The sequence below is a fragment of the Zalophus californianus genome, chromosome 10 (genome assembly GCF_009762305.2).
Source record: "Zalophus californianus isolate mZalCal1 chromosome 10, mZalCal1.pri.v2, whole genome shotgun sequence".
NCBI classification, from domain to species: Eukaryota; Metazoa; Chordata; class Mammalia; order Carnivora; family Otariidae; genus Zalophus; species Zalophus californianus.
Window position 1 is genome coordinate 15,345,582 of NC_045604.1, and position 12,434 is coordinate 15,358,015.

Sequence of the window (12,434 nt, forward strand, 5' to 3'; positions counted from 1 at the left end):
TACGCCTGTGTGTGGAATGTTTCTGGGCGAGTGTGCATATGTGTATGTGTGCTATCCTCTACACTGTAGCTTCAATGAAAGTCTTTCTAGAATGCAAGTCTCATCAAGTCACCTGTTTGCTCTTCTCCTCTACCCACGCTACTTACTCCACCATTTAAATTCATGTGTGGCTTTTCAACTGTCGTAAGCTAAAGCCTCCATTTCTTGGAGTGGTTTCTCAGGATCTATGGGACCAGGTCCCTTACTGCATTTCAAACCTCATAGCTTGTCACTCCTCAAAAGCCTGCGTTCCTCAGTCAGCACTGCCCGATAGAATTTTCTGTATGATGGGAATGTTCTGTAACTGCCTTGTCCAATGTGGTAGCCACTAGCCACGTACAATGGTGGGGCATTTGCAGTACAGCTAGTATAACTGAAAAACCCTGAATTTTAGGTTTGATTTTAATTCGTTTACATTGAAATTTGAATAGCCATATGTCAGGCAACACAGCTGCAGATCCTGTTTTTACTTGCTTCTCCGGCACAGCTATTCTGCTGTGACAAAAATGTCCGGTCCTTCCACCTTCCTCTCCTGTCTATACTTCTGTGTCTCAACTCAGTGGTACACAAGTACCTTCCTTGACTTACAGAGAAGTTATTTTTTTTCTTTATGCTCCACCTAGGGCCTAGCTCCGGCTTTAATTAGATAGCAAGCATTACAGGGCTCCTGGGTGGTTCAGTTGGTTAAGCGTCTGCCTTCGGCTCAGGTCATGGTCCCAGGGTCCTGGGATCGAGCCCCGCATCGGGCTCCCTGCTCCGCGGGGAGCCTGCTTCTCCCTCTCCCTCTGCCTGCCGCTCCCCCTGCTTGTGGTCTCTGTGTGTGTGTGTGTGTGTGTCAGATAAATACATAAAATCTTAAAAAATAAAAGAAAGCAAGCATTATATCACTGTAATTAATTTACCTATATGCCCGCCAGTCCACCAGACTGTGAACCCGAAAGGAATACACTGGTACTGCCCCATGCCTACCACAGTGCCTGGCACATAATAAGCACTCCACATATATTGAATCAACTGGCTTGGTTGAATGTAATGAGGCCAAACGATAAAACCGACCTCTTAGATGTGAAAGAAAATTAAATATGTGGTCCACTTCTTTTTTATTACTGCTACTACTGTCATCGTTATCATCATCATTACATGGGGCAAGTTTCAACATTTTAGAAAAACAACCAAGATCCTCTAGCTGGTCAGCCACTCTTATCTTGACCATAAACATGGTAGATCTCCAAGGGACCAAAAAAAAAAAAAAAGGCAATGTATATCTTTTATTAGTTAACCTGTCCCCAGCCCTTCTGGTGTTTGGAATACATTTATCACTAGGAATTGTGTAGCCTGAGTACTCAGGATGCCATGGCCAGATCAGACTTGGCCCAAGTCATATTGTAAGCAGATGCAAACATATGCCGCTGATTGCAAAAAAATTAAATTTAGTTACTGTTTGGACAGGGAAGCCTAAGCTGCGATTCACTTATTTCAGAATTGAGTGCATTGTGATGGTTGAGCCATCTGTCCCACATGTGAGACGTTCAGCTCACATATACTTGTGGCATTGATATTGGCTGGTGGTGTTGGCCAAAGTGAATGCAAATATTTAATGTTCACACACAGAAATTGATTTAGAGGTAGCTGCTCTGTTCTCCCTCCACCCTTTTCTCCCTCCCTCCGGCCATCCCTGCCCTGCTCCCTTCCCTCCCAGTTCTTCAGGCATCGCAAAATAAAAGTGAGGCTAGTAGGGTGTAATGGCTCAGCTTTAACTTCCTTATTCCAAGGGAAGCTCCCTAGGTCAGTTTCAGTCCCTTTCAAACATCCTCCTCTGACTTTGAAGACAGAGCACCACCCCCACCATCTCTGAAGCTGGGCGATGGCCCTTTTTGTTTTCATGCACTGAAAATAAAGTGTTCACATGAGCTCATTTACTGAGAGTGGACTTGGCAGTCTTATCAGGAGAAGAGAAAGGAGCTCTGAAGATGAAAAGCTCTCGCAGTGACAGAAGTCTTTATTACTTTGGGCAGTAATGGAATGTGGTGTACACAGAGGAAAGTGACGGCTACCTAGAGCATTTAGGGAAAACTAGAGCAGTAATCGTGTTTTATGTTGTTCCTCATCTGACTTTCTCAGTAAGCCAGTTGACCCCAGGGATGGGGCTTGTACAGGTTGGAAGCAATGTAAGAATGCGTGTTCTTCTCCAGAGAAAACAGCTGCACGTCATCCCTGATTGCTCTTTGAATTGGCTTTGGGGCAGCAACCGTCAAAATAATGCATATGAAACATGGCAGTAAACCCTTGTCTTTCCCCCTACACGAGGAAAACACCCAACTTTTTGCCGATTTTTTACTTTTAATGTTCTACCATTTTCTACCAAAATTATGCAGAGAAGGAATTCTATTAATGTTTTGTAGAAGTGTTTTCATAATCCAGTGTTGTAGAAAATAAAACCGTCACTTGATCCCAAGGGCTTTGAGGCAACGTAAGCCGAAATTCAGCATTCTAAGAAATCAGAAGTTGGGGGAAAAATAGGCAGGAATGCCCTTAGCTTTTTCACTGAGTTGTACTTGAATAGACAGCTAATTAGGCTCGCTCAAAATTTATTTGTCTCCAGAAATAGAGGAAAGGTGCTAAAAGCATAATAGAAATGAAATCTGTGCTGCACTCTTTCCAAGAAGTTGACATTTTATGCATTTGACGTTTGACATTTGATCCTAGCAGTTTATTTTTTAAACTATTGGAAATAGTTTTAATAGTTTTAATAGTATTAATTCTCTCAAATAATTTAAACAGGTTCTTATTGTACATGCTTCTCAATGCATTTCCAGAATATGTTTTCTCAAGTGAAAAAATAAATAAGACCAATTGGGATTGATTATGTTAGACTAGAGAGGTTGCTCCACATCAGAGTTTCCTGTTTCTGTATGGAACATGACCCTGTCATTTTTGAGTGAACCTGAGTTCTTAAAGTAATGAGAGCTGAGTGCCATTAGGACAAGAGAATTTGAGACACCTGGGGAAGCCTACCCAGGTAATAATATCAACCCCAGGAAAAAAAAAAGCCACATGTTCTATCATTAAACATTGTTTCATGTGCTATATAATGTTTGAATCATGTTAGTTTCTCTTTTCAAACATGTATTTCAAGTATTTGCCTAGACCATAACGTCCTTTGTCTTTCTTAGGAGAGGAGATAGATTTACCACTCTCTCGCTCGAGTCCTTGCAGGATTGTTCCTAGAGGAGTTTATGGAAACATCACCTCTAGCCATAGTCTACTGTCTGTAGGATGGATTAAGTGGTTGCCTGTTGTGATGTGACACAGGCTAGAAATGCCTCAGGTCTCAAAATATCTTCGCTACCAAGATACTACTGAGTCCTGAAACTCCACCAATACAGACTAATTTCTTTGCATTACAGTTGTTTTCCTTCATACGTTCATCTTTCCTGGGAAGGAGTAAAATGAAGGCCAGTAAAGAATTACTATTTATTGAGTGTCTGTTGTGTGCCGGTTACTGTGCTAGGCTTGTTAGAAATGTTTTTCTGGATCCTCACGCTAACCCTACAGGAAAGGTGGAGAATGACCTTCAGAGAGGTTAATGAATTGTGCAAAGGTCACACAGTGAGAAAGTGGGAGAGCTATGATTCAAGCAAAACCCCCTCATTTTTTCTACTTCACTTGACTGTGACCTGAGGGATCAGATCTCATTAGCTGGTTCCAGGATGCTCAGTGCTCTAGTCAGCTGGTAGGGTGGAGATAGAGGACCAAGGTTGAAAGGTGGGGGTGACAGAAGACAGTTTGCTGGAGGTTTTCCTTCTAGATTGGAGAGCTGGCCACAAAACAGGGCTGAGGGAACCACCAAGCAAATAAATACCCATGGACATTTTGCTATCCGCAGAATATTCCAGCTGGAAATAGTATTCAAAGAGGTATAAATAAGTGTCTCTAAATAGGATAGGAATTTGAAAAAAACTAAGGCAAAGTCTAACGCATAGGAAAGTATATCTGAAATGCAAATGTAAATACAATAATAGCTAACATTTTTTTGTACTAGAGACACATCTCATTTAGTCATCACGTGTCAGGGTGGTGCATACTGTTATCAGGCCCACTTTATAAATGAGCAAACTAAGGCCCAATGAGAGGAAAATCACACATCTGGGAAGGGAAGGAGTCAGGGATTTGATCCTGTCTCACAAATTTGAAGTCACAACGCCACTATTAAGTGTTTCCTTACACCAATTATGAAAGGTTTCCCTGTGTTTCAGGATTCATACTACTATTAAGATTCAGTCAGTGTGAGTGGAATAAATCCTAGAATTATTCACTGGGAATTTATTTCAAACATATATATAGTTCCTTTTGATTTCAAATCTGTGAACTCTATCAAATTACTTTAAACTAGATAACTATCCAAACTTTACAAAAGCATACAAAGTGGACTTGTAATTAGTTGGGTTTTTAAAGGAATAATTAGAATGCAGGTAGTTATTTATAATTGGCCATTATCAGAATCCAGTCTTCTATACAGGGGTTGGCCTGGTTGTCATAGATGTTCTAGTTTAAAAAGACAGAGTTAGGGTGTGGAGGAGGGCCAGTGCCAGGGTTGGAATTGTCTTTTTAATGTCTATAAAACAATGAGTCTATATTTCTATTTAATTAAAACAATAAAGTTCTGCCTCAAATATATGGAATTCTCCAACAGCTATAATTGATTTTGTTCATTTTCTTTTCTTCTACTTTCACTTCTTTAAATAAAATCACAATTAACAAAAAAGGACTGTCCGTTTTAGTTACAAAGCTAAGCAGCAATGGAAAAGAAGGTAGATTACTGCATCCTTCCATACATTAACTGAGAGGGCATAGGGACCGTTATTCATTCACATTGAGCAATCTGAACAATACCAACTTATTTCAGTGGCAATTCTCTGTCTAATTGATTTCTTCTGTTTTATAATGCTGAAATGCAGATAATCCCTTGGATATATAAGGAAGGCAGCCATGTGATGCTGATATCAGAGTGCTCACTTAAATCCACAGACCTTGTAATGGATTGAATCTGCCTCAGTTTCCTCATTTATAAAATGGGGAACATAGCAATACCTGTCTCTCAGAGTGGATAGGGGAATCAGAAGAGGTAAGCTAGGTGAAGTGCTTCAACCAAAAAGCAATACACAAATGTTCTTCAAATGGTTACCTCTGACAGATTTTACCAAGATAGTAGCACCATCCGGAAATCACACCAACTCCAATGTCATTAAAATCCATTGAAAATACAGGTTCAGGCTGTAGAAAAAGAAAATGGAAATTCATTGGTGGATAAGTTTGCTTCCTGGTAACACGAACCTTTTGGAGTCTGGGGGAAAGGAGAGATGAGGAAAAAGAAGGTAAGCCAGAGAGAGTGAGCCGTACTGAAGGAACTAAAAATTAAAAAAAAACAAAAACAAAAACAAACAAACAAACCCTAAACTCAAGGGGTTACTGAAAACTCCAAGACTAATATATTTCCATTTACAGGAAATTTGGGTTTATAATTAAGTTTGCATTATTTCCTTGACTGTCATAACTGGCAATTTTGAAGGTTTCAGGCCATTTATTTTGTAGAATCTTCTTCAGTTTGGGTTATTATGATGTTTCTTCATGATCAGATTCAGGTTATAGATCTTTGACAGGAATATCGCAGAAGCGATATCATGATTTCATTGCATCCTATCAGGTGGCACATGATTTCCCCTTGTCTCATTACTGATGATGTTAGCTTGGCCACTTGTTGAGGGTATCCATAAGGTTGCTCTTCTCCCCTTTGAGAGTAATAAGAACTTTGTGGTGTGATAATTTGATACTATATAAATATTCAATTCTTTATCCAACCTGCAAATGATTATGTCAGTATGGATTCATGGATTCCTATTTCATTCAGTAAGTTACATACTCCATTGCTATCATTATTTATGTGATGCTAAAACGGTCCCAGACTTATCCAGTGGGGTTGCGGGGGACATTCTTCAAGCTGGCTTCTTGTGAGTTACTGATACATTGCTGTCAATCTTGGTTCACTTTCTTGCTTTTCTGGCACAAAAAAACAATCCAGTTTATTTTCTACTTTCTGTGTCATGGCCTTAGAGTCAGCCATGTCTCCAAGAAGCTTTAGTTCCTCGTGGTGTAGAATGGTATTGAGAAACCAAGATCTAGACACTATTGCTATTGGGTTTTTGTTGTTCTGTGATGTTTTCTAACACCAACAACCAATTATCTGACTCTCCAGACACCACCAGGGTGTCCAACAATTCAATTAAGTTCTGACACCATCTATCTGCAGTTAGTATCAGATCTGACACGTTAAGGGCTCAAACCCACAAGACTACTTTACTTCATCCGTCAATCCCAAATTCCAAGCTACCCATACTTTTGACTATCTATAAATGGAATGTTCCCACACCCCTTTTCCTTAGGTTTCATGATTTGTTGGAATGGTTCACAGAACTCAGGAAGTCACTTCACTTATTATCACTGATAATTATGAAGGATGTACTTGAAGAATAACCAACAGAAGATATGCACTGGGCAACATATGGGGGAGGTTCTGGAGCTTCCATGCCCTTTCTGGGTACACCATCCTCCTACTTCAGTGTGGTCAACTTGGAAGCTCTCCAAACCCTGTTTCATTATTTAGGGTATTTTATGGTGGTGTCCACTAAATAAGCATGATTGATTAAATTGATGGTGATTGGTGGTTGAATCAATGCTCAGCTGCTGTCACCTTCCAGGAGTTTGAGGGGTGAAGCTGAGAATTCCAAGCTTCTAATAAAGGCTTGGTCTTTCTGGTGATTAACCCTAATCCTCAAGCTAAACTGGAGCTTGCCAGGAGTTTCCTTATTAGAACCAAAGAGGCTTCTATCACCCTTATTTATCACTCAGACAATTCCAAGAGTTTTAGGAGCTGTGTGCCAAAAATGGGGACAAAGACTAAATATCTTTGTCTGCTACTGTAGTTATTGTTTGTTTGTATAAATGGAACATCATCTTACCACAGGGTAATGGTCATTTGTCAGTAAAGCTTAAGCTTTAGAAGCTCATGTGTCGATAAAGCATAAGCTTTAGGAGGCGATAGAAGGAACACATATTTATCCTTTAGTTAGTGAATATGAGTCTGATTGAAACCACTTTTTATGTAGTTTGGCGCAAAAGAACAATCCAGGTTTATTTTCTGCATATACATATAATGTATATCCACATTCTTTTGCCCATCCTTAACATATATGACATCTTTGCATAAACAAATGTTGACTGTATTGTTCTTAAGTTCGTAACCTTCAGGGTACTTCACGTAGATATCTCATATGAGATTGGTTCTTGTTGGAATTTAACAAAAAAATAACAATATTAAAATTAATCCACTCCCATACCATGGATCTTGGAACTGTTGGAAGCATGAAGCTTTGTGTATAGATACTTACTCCTTTGACTTTGATATACTGTTTTTTTTTTTTAAATGTGTTAAGGAAAACACAAGGATACATTGCAACACAGATGCTGAAAATTACCTTTAAACACACACACACACACACACACAGCAATAAGAGATGACATAATAGTTTCCCTTTTGATATAATGCCTTATAATTATATATTAATCATGCTATTAATAATGATTGCCTTTAGAAGGATTTTGGTTTAGATAAAGATCTGTATACTGAATGTATTTTCATTAAACTTGATTAAACATTTTAAAGAATATATATATTCACACTATTTTAAGATACTCAATTTTATTATAAAATTATAACTGATAAAATTATCATTATAAGTAATTTTATCATGTGCTCCTTAAGTTGATGTAGTATTATTTCTTTAATTTTACCATCTCCATTCTTTTTGCTAAATTTGTATGAATTCCACTTCCTACAAATTGGTTTCTCCTCCCTTGTTTTGCATGGCACAATAGTCACCGATTTTCCCCTCCTACTTTTAAAATCACCCATGCTTTCTTTTTCTAGTTTCACTTATTGTTTATTTATAAGTAGTTCCCAAGATTGGTGTTATAGCCTTTCTATTCTACTCTATGAAAAACGAATCTACACGTGTATTTTCGAATATCTATGTTCTTACACTGATCCTGTGTTCTTACCTGAACTTCAGTTGTGAATTCTGTGTGTTATATCTTGGATTTCCCCCAAATCATCTCAAACTTGACGAGCATGAAACCATACTTTATGTTTGTTTAGAAATTGATTCCCTTTTACAGTTTCTCCATTTTGGCCAAGAGCACTCTTTTTCTTTCCTTTAGGATCTAAATTTTGGCACTTCCTTTGACCTTGTCTTTTCTTCTACCACGTATCCAGTTGTGAGTTTTGGTGATAACACCCTTCCTGTCTTGTAGATTGCTGCTTTTCACTTTGTTCCCATTGACTGCAGGTCCTTGGAGAGGGACCCAGTAGATACTCAAAGTGCTTGTTTGGGGGGACAAGGGGTGGGAGGATCAACGAGTGAGTTATCTGCTTTTAATTTCTTTTTCTATCTTCTTTTTAAAAATTGCTTATTGTTTTGAAAAATATATATATGTATAATATACATAAAAACATATTATACATATATATATATAAGTATAAAGAGCATTTAGAATTACAAAAACAAGTCCAAGATCTTGATCATAGGTTGCTTAATTCCTCTGAGCCTACAAACTAAAGACAGTAATCCTAAATCCATGGCACTGAGTTATAAGAATTAAATGAGATGGTCTAGATGAGAGTGCTTTGTAAACATTAATAATTCACTTCGGTGCTTTTTACTTAGTGTATTCCAGATTCTTTTAAATAGAAGTGATTTATATATTTGAGCTGTCTGGAACATAAAGGTATTGAAGTTATAGTTATTTATTTCTGTTTTACATATGACAATGCCAGAGTTAATTCATAATAATAAATTTATTAATAGAAACGGCCCTGATTGCCTTGGTTGTTTTTTTGTTTTTAAATTTTGGTGGTGTTGTTTAATGTAGTAGTTCCTTACTCTCAGATCTTCACATATTAAAAGATTATGCAAGAGACAGTAACCCATAGATACAAGAGAGTTAACAGCCGTATAATTTGCAAGTTTGCTTAACTTAAATAGTACTGATTTCATATGCTAAAATCCCTAATGATCCACGGGCATCAATCAAGTTAAATCACTAGATTGAAAATAAAAGTGAAACCACAGGCATAATGCACTTATTTATTGATATTGGTTCAAATTAATTGATGATTGTGCATGAGTCAGGGTGAGCCCATGTTAATGTACCATGCCCACAAAGACACGGAGGAGTTCACACAATTCTCTGTGATATATTTGATATTCGAGTCAGATTTATACTGTTGCTGCTAAAATGGGATTTTACTCTGTTCAGAGCTCATGCCGTTTCGAAAGATGTTTAATGTAAAATTAGGATTAATGGCTCAGTGTAACCTTTCTAAATAGAGTCATGCTTAGGAAATGAACACACCTCAGCAATAACATACTGCTTGCATGAACACTAATTCTCATGTATTATGTCCATAGTAAGCCTGCAGGCTATCCCTGCTTTAAAAAGGTTTATCACGAAGGGGGGAGACTACATGTTTCTGGCTCCCATGGTGCCTTCCTTGCAGATTCCTTTTGTTTCTTTCCAACTAGTTTTATTTAAAAACATGAATTCTTTTGTGAAACTCTAAATATAAATGCTTTTCTAAGAGCGGGAAGGGAGGCAAGCCTTCTCTTGTGACAATTATTGTCCTTTAATTATTTTTTTATTTATTCATTTTTGGGTTAATTTAGTCTGGCTAAAATTACATACATATTCATGTTTCTTAATAAGAACAAAGCTTTACTCTTGGTTATTTTCCATAAATTTGTCCTCATAAGCAATTTGACAGACATGTACTTTACTTGAATGGAAGTTCACAGTGAATCCCTGGAACGTGGTTTCAGATCTGTAATTCATTAACTGGCGCCAAAGGTCCAAACACTTCTTCATCAGATTACAATAAAATTGCCCCTGCTTTCTTTTTAAATTTCAGAGTGGGCACATACTGTAATCGAGGTGTAGATTATCTAACTATTACTAAATGTGTTAGAATTTCTGAATGTAATTTCATTTTGGTCCAAAACATTGATTTGAAACAAAATGAGGGATTGTGAAATGACTTACAATTTTTCAAAAATGATTTTCTTGCTCAGAATTCCATGGAATGCTTGTCTAAATATTTAATATTAAATGTACCATTATTTTACTTCCATTGCCAGTTTATCATATATATACATGTGAGATTTATAATACCAATTCATAGAGAAGAATTAATAATATATTGTTTATTAAACTTTCAGTTATCATATGGGTATTAATTAGACATCAGACATAGGAGATATAAGTAGGATAAAATATCTCAAGTATTGGGGCACCTGGCTGTCCCAGTTGGTTGAGCGGCTGACTCTTGATTTCGGCTCTGGTCATGATCTCAGGGTTGTGGGATCGAGCCCTACATCTGGCTCCGCACTGAGTGTGAAATCTGCCTGAAATGTCTCTCTCCTTCTCCTTCTGCCCCTCTCCCTGCTCTCTAAATAAATAAATAAATAAATAAATAAATAAATAAATAAATAAAATCAATCTTAAAAAAAATCTCAAGTATTTTGGAGGTGCTAATAAAGGAAGATTTGGAAACCCAAAAGTTACTTAAGCAGCCAGCTTCCTTGCACATGTAGAAGTTGACATACTGTTGCTGTGATTTCACTTAATAGTTTTATCATTATTACAGATTACATTTTAAAAACAATTAACACATTCCTCTACTGACCAAAATTAATGCATCTTTTAACTTTGCCACTAATTTGCTCTATAAGAAAACATTAACTGTTGGTTTCCAAAATGTTGTTCCATCTATGGTAAAAATATCTTTTTAAATACTTTTAAATACTTTTATTTATTTATTTTTTTAAGATTTTATTTATTTATTTGAGAGAGAGAATGAGATAGAGAGAGAGAGCATGGTGGGGGGAGGGTCAGAGGGAGAAGCAGACTCCCTGCTGAGCAGGGAGCCGGATGCGGGACTCGATCCTGGGACTCCAGGATCATGACCTGAGCCGAAGGCAGTCGCTTAACTAACTGAGCCACCCAGGCGCCCCTAAATATTTTTAAATACTTTTAAAGTAATTTTTATTGCAGATCCTGGAAAGATTGTGCTGAGGTTTGTGGTTAGGAAGCTGAAACCCAGGCAGCTTCAGAAACTAACCTTATGCCCTACAGAAAACTAGAAAAGCTGTAAAGATTTCAATTTTTAATTTAAAGAATCGTTACTCTGGTTGTGAATTGTCATTTGTATATATTCACGTTTCATTATATGAAAAGTGCAATATTGTTACTGGGATTTCTTTAAAAAGTAGAAGAACTTGTTAAATATTAAAGAACAAGCTCTATTTTTATGTATTTTCACTGGATTCAATTATTGGGATTGAGAAAATTTGCATAATCAGTTCTTTATTCCTATTTTTGTCATATTATTTGATAGCAACATGTTATTCAAAAGCAATGTGTTACTTATGCACAATTGTTCCCAAACATCTCTTTGGACGTTATTTGAAATACTTAGCCTACTTTTTAAGTTTTTTTCCCTCGAAGATCTGGTTTCTTCCCCCATTTATTCAGTGAATATTTTAGGATTTATTTACTCCCTTTTTCTTTACCTAACTTGATTTCAAGAGAAATTTTATAATTATGTATTCTAAATTCATATCTGACCACCTCATTCTCTTATATTATAGGCAACCTATAATTCAAATTTAAAGATGGTACAATATTTGGTGTAATCCTATGCTAAAGACTTCACATGAAAATTCAGAACATGTTAGCCGTTTAATAAGTGTGCTTATGTAGACTTAAAGAGCTCATACCATACTCTTTATTTCCCCATTTTCTTTAAGTGTACCTCAGTGTTGAAAAAGAAAATCCATAATAAGGACCAGGGAAACATAAAAAATACCAAGTACTATTTTTTGCAGATTTTATTTCATCTCAGTACCAGGTCCGTACCAAATCTGATTTAACTTTTTAAATTTGTCTCAATTTTGGGATGAATGTGCATTGGTAGATGAATTGAATTCTCATTTTATTAGAACCAATAATTAAAATAATTCCACCTATTTTTATTTTCATCCTTATTAACTATGAACTTTTACCGAATATTTTTTGTGCCATGAGATCTGGAACATCTTAACGCTATCCAGTATTTAAGTTACAACTGGTCTGAAAACTACTCTATCACATGTTGATATTCCTGAATCATGCCCTCAGCAGCAAAAAGTAAGTCATATTATGGAGGGATATGTAGAGAATTGTAGAGTTGATTCTGTTTTCCCTGTCTTAATACTAGGTAAACGGAACTTTTCTTATTTTTTTAA

The 12,434-nt window shown here is 36.8% G+C and overlaps 1 protein-coding gene across 6 annotated transcripts in view; it reads left to right on the forward strand.

Annotated features, from left to right (window-relative positions):
* ESRRG (estrogen related receptor gamma) overlaps positions 1 to 12,434 on the forward strand; it is a 615,169-nt gene that overhangs the window by 526,324 nt on the left and 76,411 nt on the right. The gene's annotated exons all lie outside the window — the stretch shown is intronic.